Source organism: Muntiacus reevesi, chromosome 3, assembly GCF_963930625.1.
Source record: "Muntiacus reevesi chromosome 3, mMunRee1.1, whole genome shotgun sequence".
NCBI lineage: Eukaryota > Metazoa > Chordata > Mammalia > Artiodactyla > Cervidae > Muntiacus > Muntiacus reevesi.
Window position 1 is genome coordinate 23,835,411 of NC_089251.1, and position 18,455 is coordinate 23,853,865.

The window sequence follows — 18,455 nt, forward strand, 5'->3', positions numbered from 1 at the left end:
GAACAGTATGAACCTCTAAAACAGAAACTGTGTTTTGGGGGAAAAGTAGAGGAAGAGACAGTCAGGAGAATCTGCTGAGGACTGATTACATAGGAACTCTGAGTCCACAAAGCAGAAGCAAGGACACTCCTGGGAAGAAATGCAGCTTGATGCCTTGAGTGGGTTAGACGGTTACTGTGTAACCCAGGGCCTGAAGGCCATGGACGCTACTGTGACTGTGAAAGTGAAAGTCACTCAGTTGTATCTGACTCTTTGTGACCCCATGGACTATGCCGTCCATGGAATTCTCCAGGCCAGAACACTGGAGTGGGTAGCCCACCCACTGGAGTGATACAGGGAGTCACTGCCTCTCATCCTAATCTCTTTTCAGTCACATGTTCGCCACGAGACTCAGACCTAGAGCTGGGGAGTGGGGACAGTGGGGAGGGTCGCCATCCCCTTCCCACTGCCCCCATCCCCAGCTCTGGCTCTGAGTCTCATCCTCATGGTCTATAGCCCTCTAGGACTGGCTAGATGACCTGGAAAACTCCTCCTTGCTCCAGCATCCTGAGGTTTTAATGCAATGAGAATGTCCAACAATTTCTAAAAATGTATTCAGGCAACCTAAAGTCCCACCAGGAGCTAAGTTAATTAGAAACGGGATGAGACTTCCATTTAAGAAAAAGAACTGCGTGCTGATTGTTCTTCCACAGAGCCTCCCTGGTCTTGGTCCATGGGGCCCTTTGGATTTCCAGCTATTTGGGAAGGATGGTGGGGACAGCTTCCCAACACTGGAGAATGCCACACGCTATCTGGAAATTGGCCACTGCTTCAGACAGAGAGTGCTTCTAGAGTTTACCTCTGAGAAAAAGCAGAAATTCAGAAATCAGGTAGAATGCCTAAATGACCCAAGAGAAATTCTTCTCAAGTCTTCGTATATTTCTGAAGCATCAGACAACATGATATATGCAAATGCACTAACCACAACGAGGGGTTTCCCTAGTAGCTTGGTGGTAAAGAATTCGCCTGCCAATGCAGGAGATGCAAGTTTGATCCCTGGGTTGGGAAGATGCCCTGGAGAAGGAAATGGCAACCCCCTCCAGTATCGTTGTCTGGGAAATCACATGGACAGAGGAGCCTGGTGGGCTACAGTCCATGGGGTCACAAAAGAGTCTTGTACACGACTTAGTGACTAAACAACAATTAATTTTCATACATAGATAAAGTGGCTCCCAAAGTACCTAATAAGGAAATGCTTAGGCAGCTGGGTTTCATCTATCACGTGTATTCAAAGGTCTAATGTGATCTTTAATTCAAACTTTTTTCCTTTGAAATTCCAGAAGCAACTGACAACCTGCCAGCCCCTGAAGCCCCAATCAGGTCTCACTGCAATGACGATAATAGTAAAATTGTAACATGAAGGGAGTAGGTAGAGGGTAATTTGAAAACACCAAAGCTATGTCCACTGACTTTCAAAAAAATTCCAAGAGATGGTGAAATGATGCTGCTAACTACCAAGACTCTGGAAGTCTACTTACTTTGCCCAGGAAATGGCAGTTGAAACAAGTAATGAGTTATTTCAACATTTCTAGAAATTACCAGTAACAATGAAGATTCTGTGTCGTTGGCAAAACTCTGTTGATTCTGTTGAGTGATCTCTCCACCTACTTTTCACTTCACATGTGACTTGATTCAGCTGATACCCACCTCCACCCAATCCAACATCCCTCTTCTCCTTTGTCACAAGCTCCCAAGTTAGACCTGACCTCATCCTTGTTATGGTCCTAATATATACACTCTGTATATCCTGTAAATATTTCTATCAAAACATAATACTCCTATGTGTCTCCTGAGCTTCCTGAAGGCAGGTGTTGATCAGTGGTCCAGCCTCCATACCCAGCACAGTCCTTAACAGAGGACAGGAAAGTTGGCACAAGGTCAGGGAAGTAAAGGCACAAACCTGTGCTCTTCTTAGAGACTAGAGCTCCACAGGCCATGGTCCCTGAGTGGGCTGGCAGCAGAGAGCAGCCCCGTGTCAAGGTGGCTATAAAGGGCTTCCCCTGGTGGTCCAGGGGTTAAGAATTCACCTTCCGATGCGGGGGGTGCAGGTTCAATCCCTGGTAGAGAAGCTATCCCACATGTTGTGAGGCCTGCACACTGCAGCTGGAGAGCCTGAGCCTCCTGGAACCCGTGCTGCACAATAGGAGACCCCACGTGTGCAACAAAGACCCCGTGCAGCCAATACAGAGAGGGGGCTACAAAGGCTGGAAAGTTCTAGTGATGACCGGTATCTAGGAAGAGGGTGGAAAAGAGGAGAGGACTCTTCTGGCTGGAAGGACCTGGGAGGGCTTCCTGCAGGAGGGGGCTGTGGAGTGGGAGGACAATTGCTCACTCAATTGTCAGTGGGCCTTGGATGGCTGCAGAGGTCTAGGGTTGGGAGGATGGGAAGCCCCAAGTCCCCTATGGCTGAAATGACATTCTCTGTGGGTAGAGAAGAGAGGCCTTTGGAGTGACAGCTGTGCAGAGGCCCGGCTGTGAGACCTGTTGGCACATCCATCCTCGGGTTATGATGAAGTGGTGGGACCAGTCTTCCTAGGTGGCATTTAAAGCTGCTACAAAGATGGTTCTCTGCCAAGCAAACTTACATCTACCACCAGCCTGGGGCTGGTGCTGCTGCTGGTGCCGGTCCGAGGCTGGTCCGGGGCAGGGGCCTGCCCTCTGCTCCTCTGCCCCTCTGGGAGCCCTCTTCCAGCACCTTCCCTCAGTCTTGCCATTCTTGTCCACCTGTCTGCCTGTCTCCCTAAAGGATGAATCCTTACAGCACAGGGACCAGGACTGACTCATGTTTGAATCCAAAATAGGCCGTTCAGGGAATATGTATTTCCAAATACATGGAAAACTGAGTGGATGGAAGAAGGTGTGGATGCCAAAGTCTGTATCCAAGGACCTCTCACTGGAGTGCCGGCCATCACCTTAGAGCAAGAGGGAAGGAAAGAGGAGGGGCCGGTGGGAGAGGAGGGAAATGTGAGCGAGAAGGAGGAATGAATGAAAGGAAGACAGGGAAGAAGGGAGAAAAGAAAGAAGAAAGGAAGGAGAGAGGGAGGGAAAATCGTTCCTCCCACTTTTACATCTAGTCTAATAAAGATGTAACTGGATTCAGACTCCTAGGGGTCTCATCTTAGGTCTGACAATTAAAAGAAAGAAAACCTGAGTCATCAGAAGAGCAAAATACAGCCTCAATGATGCCCAAATTAACTTCTGAAAAAGACATCTCCTCCCGCAGCTAGGAGGAGTTGGCCAGTGAGTCACTGTCACAAAAGGAGACTTGTGGAGCTGTCTCAGCATCACTGCGAAGCTGAGCTGGGAGAAGTCCAAGGTCAAGGACAGATGTGGCAAAGGAATAGTGTCTCCTCACCAAGTGGGGCTGGAATTGCACTGTGGGATGCTCTGTGAAATAAAAGCCCTGGCAAGGCAAGAAGGCCTGCATTCTGAAGTGGTCCTCACTGCTTTTGGCCTCGGAGCAGGTGGGCTGGCAGTGGGTCCCGTTCCAGGTAAGTCCTGTCCACTACTCTTCATTCATCTTTCCTGACAGGTATCAGTGTGGGCACAGAGGACCCTGAAGACTCCCAAAATGACGTCACTCAACCCCCTGCTTCCCAATCCTCATTCTCGGATAAACATGATTATTTAGCAGCTGCTGACCCTCAATCCTGCACTCAATGCCATTTTAAGCGCTGCCCACAAATAATCTCACTTAACTCTCACAATAACTCTCCAATGTAGATAAGTAGTTGGCTTTCAGAGATACTAAATCTATGTATTTCTGCCACAACCAAGAGCTTTTCTTTGGGCAAATGTAAGAGCTTGCAGTTAAGTACTTTCTCCACTAAGGGGCGGGCTCATCTCCCGTTAAAAGTGCGGGTCAGGCTTCCCTGGTAGCTCAGATGATAAAGAACCTGCAGGCCAATGCAGGAGACATGAGACTCAGGTTCTGTTCCTGGGTTTAGAAGATCCCCTAGAGAAGGGAATGGCTATCTACTCCAGTATTCTTGCCTGGGGAATTTTGTGGACACAGGAGCCTGGCAGGCTACAGTCCATGGTGTCACAGAGTCACTACTAAGAGACTAACACTTTTCACAAAAGAAGTTTGTCCTTTTCACAAAACGGACAAAGCAGAGGGATCAGTTTCAACGCCCTGAATATATTCTAAACGTTGCTCCTCTTGGTAGTAAAACGGGCTCACATTCACAGCTGTGGCACTCAGTACTCACTGAACACATTAACTGACTTCATTCCTGTTCTCGGTCACTTCAAAAGCATTGGTCTTGACCACTTAGCTGGAAATGGAGCCGTGACATTTGGTGGGAAAGAAAAATGAATAGATTCACCCGTTTGGCTTAGTAAGCATCCTCCTTCCCAGCCTCTTCCCCTAAATTTCTCAAATTACCTTTTCCACCCAGGGAAATGTGTCTGGTGGCTGAATCAACTTGACTCCAGTTGCAAAAGGAAAAGAGAGGAAGAAAGAAAAGAAGGAAGGAAGGGCTGAAATCCTATTCAAGCTGATCAGAATGAATTCTGACTGCTCATTTTCATGCAACATCCGCTTAAAATTATATTGCGGATCTGGAAAATTCTCTGGAAGCATAAACCGGGAGAGCAGGAGATCCTCCGTTAGTGATCAGGACCCCACCCTGTTCGTATAAACAGAGGCAGGAGGTGTGCAGAAGTAGAGTGTTGTTTTCACAAAGGATGCTCTGGCAGGAAACTCGACATACACAGAGGAGTTAGCAGAGTGACTGTGGAACTTCCCTGTTTGGGCTGATCCAGCAAGACCACAATTAAACCAAACAAACAAGCTCACCAAGTTTATCTCCAGATTTCTGTTTAAGCCCAGCCCTGCTCTTGATGACTCAACCATGCACTATCCTGGTTTAAACTTGACCCTGCAGCTGGGGTTCCCAGGCTGGTGTCTGTGGCCACAAATGACTAAATTTGAAAGTTGTGCCCTGCATATGCTCCAGGGCAGCCAGCTCTCACAGACAGATCAAGTATTGTTTAGGCTACTCCTAAATTCCACTTGAAGATAGCAAATTGTTAACTCAAGTACCAGGTCAGGGGCTGCTGCTCCGCAGTTCCTAGCAGCTGAGAACCCAGCTCAACAAAGCAATCCCAGGTCATTTGGTGGAGTAGAGGGCGGAATGTGGGAAACGCAGTGATGAGACCACGGAGACACTGGCTCCCCTTTCACTTACTAGCCTATGGCCTTGGCCATGAATCTGACCCAGGTGGTAAAGAACCCATCTCCCAATGTAGGAGACATAAGAGACACAGCTTCAATCCCTGGGTCGAGAAGATCCCCTGGAGGAGGGCATGGCAACCCACTCCAGTATTCTTGTCTGGAGAATCCCATGGACAGAGGCGCCTGGAGGGCCACAGTCCCTGGGGTCGCACAGAGTTGGACACAGCTGAAGTGACTAAGCACGCATGCACTAGATTAAGGATGTGAAGTTCCAGTGTCAGATCTCCCTTTCATCCTGTATATCACAAGTAAATGGTTGTTTCAGGACTGATTGTCTTAAGATAAATGAAACCAGGGGTTTCCCCTTGTACTAGTTTCATATTCATTTTGTTTCAAGGGTGAGTTCATTTATTGACAGCCCCCTTCTCGCCCCCAGCGCCTGCCACCTGGCACAAATCACAGCACAAAAAGTAAGCAGGGATGGCATTCAGTAAGCCCCCGCCTCGGACCAGGTCTTAGGCTGAGGGCTTGTCATGCAGGATCTGCATCCTGGGGCCTGGGACAAGAAGGCTACACCATCTTTACTGCTGTCACTTTCCACAACGCCTCCCACTGTCCTGGCCTCAATGTACTCATCCGAAAAAAAGATCAGACAGAAGCAAGACCGAGTGATCTCACAGAACCCTCTAAAGACAACTTTTATGAAATTTCCAAGGCAGAGCCCGCTCAATAAATTTTTGTTAAAATAGAAAACCCAGGTGTTTAAATGCAACACTTACTTAAGATAAGACACACACAAACAAACAGAAAATAAGAAACCCACTGTATGCAGTACTTAATCACCGTAACTCACTACACTGACCACTAGGCCACTAGCATCTCTCAGAACCAACACCAGCAGCTCCCGTTCATCTCCAACCGTCTCTGCCAGGGTGTGACCCAAAAGATGCCCAGGACGCACACGGCCAGCGCCCCCTTCCTACCCTCTGCCTGGGGAGCCGGTTGGCATGGTGACGCCTGAGACATTCTTCACTCGATTCTTCCCTTCCCTTTCACTCTATTATCACTGTGTGAGATCTTGCCCCAGAGGAACAGAGAAATCCTGAGGGTGAGGTCTGATGTCAGGGGAGAACAAGCAAGTCTTTGTCAGGCCGTTCAAGGAGGAGGCCCAGTCTGGGCTCTCTGGCCGCACACAGAGGGGTCTGTGCTTGCCCTGCTCGGAGCCTGGGGGCCCTTCACCGGGACATCCTGAGCCCTCTTCCTCGCCCGACATCGGAGCTGAGCATAGTGGACGGATTTCCAGTTGGCGAGCAGGTATTTCACACCAAAAGGGCTTAAAGCAGAGGTTCCACCCACACTCACGCCAGAGAACCACCCAGAAGAAATCCACCCTCTAGGCTGTTCCTCCCACTCAGCACGGTAGCCCCTTCCCTATTCATCCTTAGTCAGCTCCTCCATCCTTCTCTCCGCCTACTTTCCACTCCCCTGACCCAGGCTCCCGCCTCCATCTCCTCCTTGCTACCCCCTCCTCTCCAGACTCCCGGCTCCTCTGAGAAGCCACCTGGCTCAAGGAACTCTCCAGCCTCTGGTCTCCTACGAGGCTTCACTTGTTTCGTTAGACGGAAGGAGGTGTCCCACACTCGTGATGCCTCACTGTGTTTATCGTGTTGCTGACTTCAGCTTTGAAACATTATCATCTAGGAAAAGTTCTGCTTGGGGGTGGCGGGGGTGGGGGCGTGGATTTCCCCTGGTGGCTCAGACATTGCAAGAATCTGCCTGCAATGTAGGAGACCCCAGTTCGATTCCTGGGTGGGGAAGATCCCTTGAAGGAGGGAATGACAACCCACTCCAGTATTCTTGCCTGGAGAATTCCATGGACAGAGGAGCCTGGCAGGCTATAGAATCCATGGGGTCACAAAGATTCGGACATGACTGAGTGACTTTTATTTTCACTTTTTCACAGGACAAGTTCTGCACGCAGGAGATGCCTAATAAACCGCCATTAAATGACTGAACCCACATTTCATCCCAGAAATGGAGTTGAATATTGAAGTGAGGTTTTAGCAAGATCAAACCAGACAGTCCTAGGGGAAATCAACCCTCAATATTCATTTGGAAGGACGGATGCTGAAGCTGAAGCTCCAATATTTTGCCCACCTGATTCGAAGAGCTGACTCCCTGGAAGAGACCCTGATGCTAGGAAAGATTGAGTGTAGAAGGAGAAGGGGGTGACAGAGGATGAGATGGTTGGGTGGCATCATCGACTCAATGGACATGAGTTTGAGCAAATTCCAGGAGATGGTGAAGCACAAGAAAGCCTGTGTGCTGCAGTCCATGGGGTCGCAAAGAGTCGGACACGACTGAGCGACTGAACGACAAATTGCCCCAGAACCCTGTCTAGCAGCAGGGTCAGGGCAGAGAGAGCTGACTGGCAGGAAGGGGAGCCCGCAGGGCGCTGATGGCCAAAGCCGCGCCCACATGGACCACTCCACAGGACTCCTCTCTCCGCCAGTTTGCAGCCTGCTCCGGCCCCAGGCTTCCTTCCTGCTTTCCAGGTCAGTTGCAGGCTCCCTCCCGGGACTTCTGGGCTGGCAGCTTACAAGTCCCCAGGGAAGAAAGGAAGCCTGCCATCAGGGCCAAGCCCAGCACTTGAACTTCTCCGGGCTGGAAAACCCAGCTGCAAGGAGGCTGGGGGTCTGGAATGGGGGACAGAACAAGGGAGCAGCTACATTGAGGCTCCCGGCAGAAGGCTGGGAGGACGGGGTGCAGCTGAGTCCTCCATGTACTCTATACTGGCTCAGCTGTTCTGGTTCCAGGGCTGTGGGAGGCCCTCCACGAGGAGGTGGGGGCTCTTGTTTCTCACCTTCTATAGCTTTCTGGTGGTGATGATGCAAATCAAGTCCTACACAGGGGTCCTGTGGGACTACAGGGGAATTCAAGGACCCTCCTTGGGGACAAGTTCAGAAACAGGAGTTGGACAATCAAGCCCAATACCTCCTAGTGATGATGGAGGAGGGAAGGGGTGTCCAGAGTCAAAGGTGTGTCCATGCCAGGCCTGGACTAGAACCCAAGTGCACCCTGATGTCTGCCCTTCATTCTATCCCTCCTTCCCTTTCTCCCTCTTCCTCCTTCTCCTTCTCCCTCCCTCCCTCCCTCCCTTCCCTCCTTCCTTCTTCCTCCCCTGCACAGCAAGGTATAGTGTGCTGCCAGCACCAGAGGGATCTACAGAGGATTTCCAGGCACATACACCCCTGACTCCACAATGAGCTGCTGCTGCAGTCTGAAGCCCTATTTATAGGCTTCCCCGGTAGCGCAGTGGTAAAGAACTCACCTGCCAATGCAGGAGATACAGGAGACGTGGGTTTGATCCCTGGGTTTCGAAGATCCAGGAAATGGCAACCCACTCCAGTATTTCTTGCCTGGAAAATCCCACGGACAGAGGAGCCTGGTGGGCAACAGTCCATGGAGTCACAAAGAGTCGGACACGACTCAGCACGCATGCACACTTTCCCCTATTCATAGATAGGGTGACATGCAGCATGGGGCTGTGGAAGAGGGACAGTTAGAAGAGGGCCTGAATCCTGACCACCTGAGAGCTGTGGGCCTCGGGAGAGATGCTTCGTCTTCCTGAGCTGCAGGCTCCTCTGCCACGGCCAGTATCCAGACTCCCTCCTGTTGTGCTTCTGAACGTACTTATCATGACCTTCAGCGACCTTGGCACATCGGGGGATATGTGCACATCAGCAAGGCCAATTCTCACCCGCATCCATCTCCAGACAGCAAGCGTGCCTGAAGGTCATGGGCACCAGGCTCTCTGCTCGGTTAAAACAAATTCTATATAACATGAATGTGTGCACACTTGTATGCTGGCTTCCCAGGTGACACAGTGGTAAAGAATCCGCCTGCCAGTGGAGGACCCAAGAGATGCAGGTTTGATCCCTGGGCTGGGAAGATTCCCTGGAGTAGGAAATGGCAACCCACTCCAGTATTCTTGCTGCAAAATTCCATGGACAGAAGAGCTTGGCGGGCTACAGTTCATGGGGCTGCAGAGAGTTGGACACAACTGAGGGACTATGCATGCACACACACACATGTGTATATATATGCACTTTCATATATATCAGACCCATTTACACATGAGAATGTGCATATACGTAACATCTATATCTAGATTTTTTTTCCTAAGAGAAACATAGGACAGATACAGTTTCAAAAATCTCCTGCCTCCTCCTTTCTACTTCTTTTCTTGATCCTCTTTATCCAATTCTCATCACTAACAATCTCCATGCGGTCAGAGAAGGGATGAATTCAAATTAGTCAACAATTATTTTTAGTTTCTCTAGGGAATGAGGTGGGAGGATGAGGAGGTAGCGCTTAATGTTTTTTTTCAAAGCAGAGCTGAGGCATTATCTGTGCTACTTCCTCCCCAGCGTCATCACGGAGGACTGAGTGTTTGCCCTTATTTATGAGAGTGCTGTTTTGTACTTTCAACCAGCCCCCAACTCCTACTCATCCTTCAAAACCTAGCTCACATGGCCCCTCTTGGAAGAATTCCCTGACTTGCCTGAGCAGAGGACAGGCTCCCTCTCTGCACCCACATCACTTTGTTTATGCTGCGGCTCTTACCCACCATCTGCTCCTGTTACTGCTGGTTCCTCTGTCTTTATCACGAGCTATGAATTACTTTAGGGGCTGACTGGGCTTGATTTGTCTGGATGCTCCCAGACCTATCATGGTGGCTGGTGCATCGTGAGGATTCAGGTAGTGTCTGTTTAATGCATGTGTACAATTCTATTCACCTGCTGGGAAAGACTGAAGGCAGGAGAAGGGGTCAATAGAGGATGAGATGGTTGGATGGCACCACTGATTCAATGAACATGAGTTTGAGCAAGCTCCAGGAGACAGTGAAGGACAGGGAAGCCTGGTGTGCTGTAGTCCATGGAATTGCATAGAATAGGACAGAACTGAGTGACTGAACAACAATGACAACAGTGATTCTAAAGAGAACACTCTTAGTTTAGTGTTCAACAGACAGCGAGGGTTCAGAAATGGATATCACCACTTGCTTGCTGGCTAGAAAAAACAGATCGAGATCTACATTCCATTATTTCTACTAGAATAGCATGGACTGTTGCCAGCCGCTCTCTCCCATCAGAGACAAGACTCGTGTTCTAACCATTTACCAGTAATTTGTGCACCAAGATGCAGGTGCAGTGCCATCAGCATTCACTATTCCCAGGGACCTCGTAGGGGAAAGGTTTGGTACCACACCCTCACAAGCATCTCACTCAGTTATCTGTGTGAGCCTGTTTTACAGCTGGGGTATGATCATATACTATTACAAGGAGCAGATGTAAAGTCAGCACTTTACAGAACAGGGGGTCAAATAAAAGTTGACCCTTTGCTTTGTAAAACTACTTCATCAGGTCCATCCGTCTTCACTTAAGGCTCTGTTACCAGCTCTGAGCTGTCCTCAGGATTCACCCAACCCTCTCAGCCTCACATTCAAAGCCCCTGGTTAGTCCTCCCACCTTCTGTCTCTGAATGAGTCTTTCTCGCTCAGACTCACCTCACCTTCACAGCCACAGGTCCTCCGAGAGGCAGCCCTTGTGTACGCCTCTCCTCTACCTGGAAATGCCCAAACTTTCCCTGAAGTTTCCCACCCTCCCTGCTATTCACCTGGCAGACTACTCCCCTTACTTCCAGGACTCAGTGGAGATAGCGTGTCCCTAGGAATTTTCCTCAGCTATGCCCCTCATTCTGCTTACATTATCCCAGGGACAGGGAGCTCACCACCTCAAATGCTCCATCTCTTGGCTCCTCACACCCACTCTCATCTGATAAGTGGTGTGCTAATTACTAGCAGGCTTCTCAGGAAAGCCATAAACCACCCGAGGGCAGGGGCTGGATCTCAGCATCCTTTCCCCAGGTGTCTTGCACTGGGAACAACATAGAATAGGCACTCACAGGTTTGCTGAATGGATTGGTCCTCACTCAACCCAAAAGGCCAGGCTTGGCAACAGTCTAGGTGAATGAATTCCAAGAGAATGGTACCAGCAACTTGTGGGAGGTACCAGCAGAAAATTCCCAGTCTGGCAAATTGCTTCCAAAGTAACCGAATTAGGACAACTGCTCACTTGGACCTGATTTATTGATGCATATTCTCCAAGCAGCCTTGAATGAGTGCCTGGCCACAGGCTCCTAGAATGGGGCCAAGTCTCATTTATCTCCAGAGTCTCACTATCGAGTGCCCAATACAGGTTTGGGAATGAATGGTGAGTACTCTATTGGGCAAGAACATCCATCTTTATTTCTATTTCAGGATGTTTCAGGGATGAGGCCCTTGAGATATTCTGGGGAAGAGGGAGGAAGGATAGAGGAGGCTCTGGAAAAGTCAACCAGAACATAAAAGCCCAAGTCTTCACAGTGGCTCATGAGGCCAGCACCACCTGCCCACTCCTCCTGTCCTTACCTTCTTCCACTGTCCCTCGTTCCTTCTGCTCCAATCCTATTGGCCACTTGCAGTTTCCTGTAGCCCAAGCACATCCCCACTTCACAGCCTTTGTTCCCACTTTCCTTCAAGCCTCCATCCCCAACTTTGTTTGGATCCTGCTCCAGTGACACCTAGTCAGGCAGGCTTCCCTGCCTGAACCAATTGCTGGCACCAATCCTGCCGAAAACAGGAGGCTGGGGGATATAGGCATACAGGCACTGCTCTCACTCTGAATTGGCTTTATGGTCATTATTTTTTCGCTTTATTTTTTCCATAACACTTAATACTACCTGGGATAATATATACTTGTTTATTTACTGACACGCCCTTGATCCCATCAGAATGCAAGCTCAAAGGGAACAGGAATTTTGCCTTGTTTTGCACAGATCCCTAACCCCGAGAAAGCCCCTGCTGTGTAGACATGCTCCATTCATGTTTGTGGAATGCATGGATGGCTGGATAAATGAATGCCCCATAAGAGCTAACAGTTAAGGAAGAAAACAAACGCTGTGGGCCTGGACAAACACGTGCTTGAAACCTAACTGTCTCGCTGAGGGGCCAGGAAATCTGCCCCTGAAGCAGCTGATCCCAGCTGTTAAGGACATTCATCTGGATCTTGGAAGTACGCTGGTCTCAAGTGGGAAAGTTGCTGCTGGTGAGTTAGTTCTCAGCTACTATCTGATGGGACAAAGGAGGTACTCAAGAGGCTGGGGAGGGTGGTAACAGAGCAAACCTTCAAATGGTTGAACCGCAGAGGGTGGTCTGTCAAAGCCAGAAGAGGGAAGGTTGCTACTGAAGAGGAATGCTGAAATCGAGAGTTGTTAACAGTTCTTCTCTTCTTTACTTCTGTGTGTTGACTAACCTGTCCCTAGGGTTTTGACCACAGGTTCAAAGGGAGCCCAATGGGGGCTCAGAGCTGTATTGAAATACCTCTGAATAAGGATGATCAGGGAAAGAAACTGACATTTTTTTGAGGTTTACCATCAACAAGAACCCACGCCAATGCATTATCGTCTCCTTGGAGCCTAAGCACACGCCTTCAGCACAGCAGGGACTGTCCCCATCTTACTGTGGGGAAACTGAAGCTCAGGAATTTACGATGATCTAAGCAAAAATCACTCAAGCAAAAAATAGCAGAACTGAGATGTGAAATCGAGTCTGTCTAATTTCAAAAGCTCTTCTCCTTCCTCTGAATTATGCTACAACTCAGGGACCCCTCGGGGGAAAGAAACCATAAGAGGAAGAAAGGCAAGGAGCACAAGACAAATCAGTTCCCCTAAGAATGAGAATCTGGTATAAGGAACAAGTCTGGGACAAAATAACCCCAGGGCCTCAGAACTGGAAAATACCTGAGAAATCACCTGGTCTTACCTTCTGTACTGTCAAGCTTTATGAAATGCTTCTGATTTTGCTTTTCAGGGAAAAATCAAAATGTGTAAATGAGAAAGAAGAGCTTTAAGAGAAGACAGCAGAAAGTAACAGCAGCAGCCACTGAAAGAGTAACTAACGGGCATGTGGTCATCACAGCGTACTGCCACCTCCTTCGTGACTGCTGACCTCGGATATGTGGGTGCCCTGGGCCAGCTTAAAGGAGATGCACTAATACCCCAAAGTCCCAGCTGACAAAATCAGCAGATCTTAAGTCACCTGGGAAGAATATCAGCTTGTGTCAGGTCCATGTTCAAAGAAGTTCAAGTAGGTGTGACCCTCTCCCCTTCCAGGTAAGAAGAAAAGTATCCAAAACTGACTGGGAGGCAGTGGGGGAGAAAAAAAACCAAGGTGCTGGTGATGAGGGAAGAGGCACACAGTACTCTGTAGTGGTGCACCGCGGTGCCAAATTTACCTCGAAATTCAGCTGATTTTACCTCTCAAAATGTTACACCAAGTGAGACACCAGCCAGGCCTCTGGCATGAGACTTAAATTCATGCCAGGTCAGCCACTTCTCTCCTTGCTGGTCTCAATCCGGATGGCCAGGATGGGCAGAAAGAAACCCTCAGATGGATTCTGCAGGGACAGAGCAACCTACAAGGATAACTCTGAGCTGTTCCCCCTCCACCTTTCAAGCTCCTCTGTTTCTTGCCTAAACACTCAGAAGACTCATGTAGCAAATGTTCCCACTCAAAATGCAGTTACAGAACCTGGGGACAGTTCACCACTTCAGAATGACAGCTACTTTGAAATACACATCAGTTCTTCACTATAGCCTTGCTTTTTGCTTTTTTCTCCTTGTACATGTATGTGGTGTAAGGAAGCATGACTTCCAATCAGAGATGAGAAATCTGGCAGAAGGACCATACTCGAGACTTCCGGGTATTCTGGGAGCCCGAATATCACAGATTCTCTGCACTAAAAATGCTGGTCATCACCATGCTGTCGGCTAAAAGCAAAGACAGTTGTTTCTTACCTGGAGATCTCTCCCGAGACTCGGAGTCACCAATCCAGGCTGATGGAATGAACCAGATGAGCAGCTGTTCCGCCAAGACAAGTCTGGCTCCCCAGATCAGGGCTGTGGCCCCTGAGAGTCCTGTGGTTTCTCTGTCCCTGGTGAGTGATAATCTGCAGAAAGGGAACACAAGTCATGTTACTAGGAGAGGCCATTTCCTCTTCTACTCCGGCCATAACACATTCGTTTACGTAGAGCAGAGAGAGCCCCAGAATCACCGATTACCAGGGACGGAAGAAATGCAACAACCTTGTCACATGTAGTTGGGGAAACTGAGGCTCAGAGAAAAAAAGAGCCTCACTCAAGGGTCCTGCCACTTGGAGGGAGACTCCAGATCAGAATGTGTCTCTGACTCTTTGGCCGCTGGAATTTTAAAACAAATTTTTAAAAAGCAGCCACATGACCCACCCGATTTCTCAAACAAGTGGTCATTGACCCTGATGGAACTCTCTGTTTTTCTTTTTCTTTTTTAAAACAGATTTTCCAAAAGAGAGGTGGCACTTTTTCCAGAATGCTGTTTTTGTAGTTTTCTGTAGTATTACCCTCTGGGAGCTGAATGAGTAAAACAGTCCACCTCAGGCATGTGGTTGGGATGGTTCTCCCTGTTTCCCATTAGAAAAATACTGTTATGGAAGAGAGGGACCCATGAGCACAGTGGTGGGTGGACTTGGTTTTTTAATGAGAGTCGCCTGTATACCAGCCCCTAGGTCTGCTGATCTGTCTCTATCTCTCTTTTTGTCTATCTGTCACTACATGTTTCAGGAAAACACAGAAATACACATGGACTCTCCTCCCATGAATATCATCCATTATGTGATTTTCCTTTTTTTTTTTTTAATTAAACTGTAATTTATTTACAATATTGTGTTAGTTTCTGGTATACAGCAGTTATTCAGTTATGGTGGTGGTTTAGTCACTCAGTTGTGTTCAACTCTTGTGACCCCATGGACTGTAGCCTGCCAGGTTCCTCTGTCCATGGGATTTCCCAGACAAGAATACTGGAATGGGTGCCATTTCCTCCTCTAGGGGATTTTCCTGACTCAGGGATCAAACCCACATCTCTTGCATTGCAGGCAGATTCTTTACCAACTGAGCTACCAGAGAAGCTGATTCAGTTATACATATATACATATATGTGAGTATATCCATTATGGTTTCTTACTGGATGTTCAACATAAATCCCTGTGCTACACAGTTCAGTTCAGTTCAGTTCAGTTCAATTCAGTCGCTCAGTCGTGTCTGACTCTTTGTGACCCCAAGGACTGCAGCACATCAGGCCTCCTGGTCCATTACTAACTCCCAGAGCTTGCTTAAACTCATGTCCATCAAGTCGGTGATGCCATCCAACAATCTAATCCTCTGTCATCCCCTTCTCCCGCCATCAATCTTTTCCAGCATCAGGGTCTTTTCCAATGAGTCAGCTCTTCGCATCAGGTGGCCAAAGCATTGGAGTTTCAGCTTCAACATCAGTCCTTCCAATGAATATTCAGGACTGACTTCCTTTAGGATGGACTGGTTGTATCTCCTTGCAGTCCAAGGGACTCTCAAGAGTCTTTTCCAACACCACAGTTCAAAAGCCTCAATTCTTCAGTGCTCAGCTTTTTTATAGTTCAACTCTCACATCCATACATGACTAGTGGAAAAACCATAGCTTTGACTAGATGGACCTTTGTCAGCAAAGTAATGTCTTTGCTACAGAGTAGGACCTTGTTGTTTTATTATGTGATTTTTTTCTGAACACTGTACATTTGAACAGCCACTACTCTGTGCAAAACATCAAAACCAAATAAGGGATCCCACACTTATGAAGCAAAGCATTCACATCATGTGAATCTTATAGTTTCCTAGTTTATCCTAAAAAATGTCCCCTAAAGGTACCATGAGCTCCATTTTCCCAAAAGGTTAGACATAGAGCCAAGTTGGAGAGAACTAGAATGCCCTGAAGAGTCATAAAGACAATTTGGTGCAGAATTAGGTATGAACTCATCTCTGACTCTGAAATCCATGTTTTGTTCATCTTAATTGGACTGCAGTTATTAGGCCAAAAAACACTAGGAGCTGTCTTATTTTCCGGTATGTTAGCTTGAAGGCAGGCGAAAGTTCTCTGGCAGCTGTTCATGCTGTCAGGACATGAAGGGTTATTCTCTTAGATTCTCGTTAAGACAGGAGGCTCGAAGGGCCCTGGCTTCCTGTGTGCTGCCAACCAGGGCTCACGTGCTCCAGAAACGCTGGGCTGGCCCTGGCCCCGAGCAGCCAGAGGGCCCGTCAGGAAATCATGATTATCAACGGCCGGCCTCTGTTCCTGGTCTTGGACAAGGGACAGGCTGGAGAGATGGTGGGGGGTGGAGAAAGGGGAAGAAAAAACAGGAAGTGGCGGGGGAAGGGAAGGAAATGATAGAGAAAACACAGCAACTCCTGCCTGATGAGAAAGGGATTTCTGAGCCCTGCATTTTGGGAAACCAGGTCACGGTGGTAGCGGGGTGGGGAGTGGGGGGATCAGGGATGGGCCAGGGCGAGAAGTTAGTTTCCTCCACGTTTGGGGTCGTGCCCGTGAATTCCCAGCAGAGCACAGGCCAAGAAAAAGCGTGCCCGCCGCAGGTGCTATGTCTATAGTCAGGGGCACCTGACTATAGACCTGGAGAAGGTGGCTTTCTAAAGAAGAATCTACCCCACCCCCGTCCTGATCAAATGTTCTCAAAATTAGAACCATTTTCACATGTTTGGTTAGGACTTGATCTCCCCCAGTGGGGTCCAGCAAGAATCACACTTTCTTCTATCGCAATACTATGAGAGTCCAGGCCAGCAGAATGCTGGGTCTCCTCCTGACCATGACTCTAAGTACTTCCAGAATCTTTTCCCATCATTTTGTTCACTTTACTTAATTACAGACACAACAAAAGTCCCCCAACTCCCAGTGGGCACCATTGAGGCTGGCAGTCACCTGGTAAGCTGCAACCACACAAATAGAAAGCTAGACTAATAACCTAATCACTCTGTAATATCAATACTAATAATACTTTACAGGATCTGAATGGGTACTAGAGGATAGGCAGGGAACACAGAGCCCCCCCAACAGGCAAGTCCTCGCTACCAGTCCTACCCACTCCAGCGGTTCCCCAAGCTTGTGCATCTAGAGAAGCTAAAAAAAAAAAAAAAAAAAAAAAAAAGTACAGCCCAACCTGGAGTAGGGGCCAAGCTTCTGGAGAGATCTATGTCATTCATCACTGGCTCTGGCCCACAGACCAGCATTTAGACAGCTTGGATCCTCACCCAGCCCTGACAGGGTCCCACCTCCTTGCATCTTGTCCATTCAATCATGGAGACCCTCCCAAGGAGAAGCCTGCTCCAGGGTTCTGACCTTGATTCTGTAAACTACTCCCCCACCATCCAAATAAACACAGAGCAATGAAAAGCAAGCGTATCTTTTGAGAGGAATCCAAGCTCTTTGAAGGGATGGCTGGCGGTTTCCTGTTTGAGTCACCCACAGGCCAGAGGTCCGTCAGGGAGCACAGCGTCAAGTGAAGAAAGACACTGACAACTTCCGCCTCTGGTCCCCACCAGCAGCCCAACCTCGCACAGCATCCGCGCGGGTCTGCTCCTGTTGCCATGGTTACGAGTGACCGGAGCCCCAGGGAGGAAACCGGCACCGCCCGAGACCATCAGTAGGCGGCGCTGTGGCAGCACCTGAGTGCTCCTGCTCAGTGCTGTCTGACTCTGGCCCGCCAGGCGCCTCTGTCCATGGGATTCTCCAGGCAAGAGTACTGGAGTGGGTTGCCACGTCCTCCTCCAGGGGATCTTCCTGACCCAGGGATCAAACCCGTGTCTCCTGCGTTGCAGGCGGCTTCTTTATCACCTGAGCCACCAGGGAAGCCTCTCTTGTCAATATCTTGTCCACTTTGGTCATTTTAACAGCTTTTTGACCAGAGACGTATTAATACATCTTTTGTTACCTGAACATTATTGACTGGAGTGTTCCAATACTCACTTATATTACAAATCGCTGGTCACAGATGTCAGTTTCTGCAAAAACTCCCGGATCAATAACGTGTTAAGAGAGGGACAAAGCATGGTGTTATTAGCCTTTGTTAAAAATGGGGAAGCTGAAACCCAGAGACATAAAATGACTTCTCCAGGTTCACATGACAGAACCGAAACTAGAACAGGCAGCTCCTCACCTTCTTCAGTCTCGTGATCTGGGACCTTTTCACTACCTCCTGTCCACCACCACCCCCAACCCTACCTCCCCCATTCAGGGGAGCGGCTGAGAAATAGCTTAGGACGCCTGTGTATCTTCCATTTT

The 18,455-nt window shown here is 48.7% G+C and overlaps 1 protein-coding gene across 1 annotated transcript in view; it reads right to left on the reverse strand.

The window, feature by feature from the left end:
* CYRIA (CYFIP related Rac1 interactor A) overlaps positions 1-18,455 on the reverse strand; it is a 101,292-nt gene that overhangs the window by 43,773 nt on the left and 39,064 nt on the right. Inside the window, exon 2 of the mRNA XM_065928605.1 lies at positions 14,117-14,268. The gene's annotated coding sequence lies outside the window, so the exon portion shown is untranslated. The remainder of the gene's footprint in view (positions 1-14,116; positions 14,269-18,455) is intronic.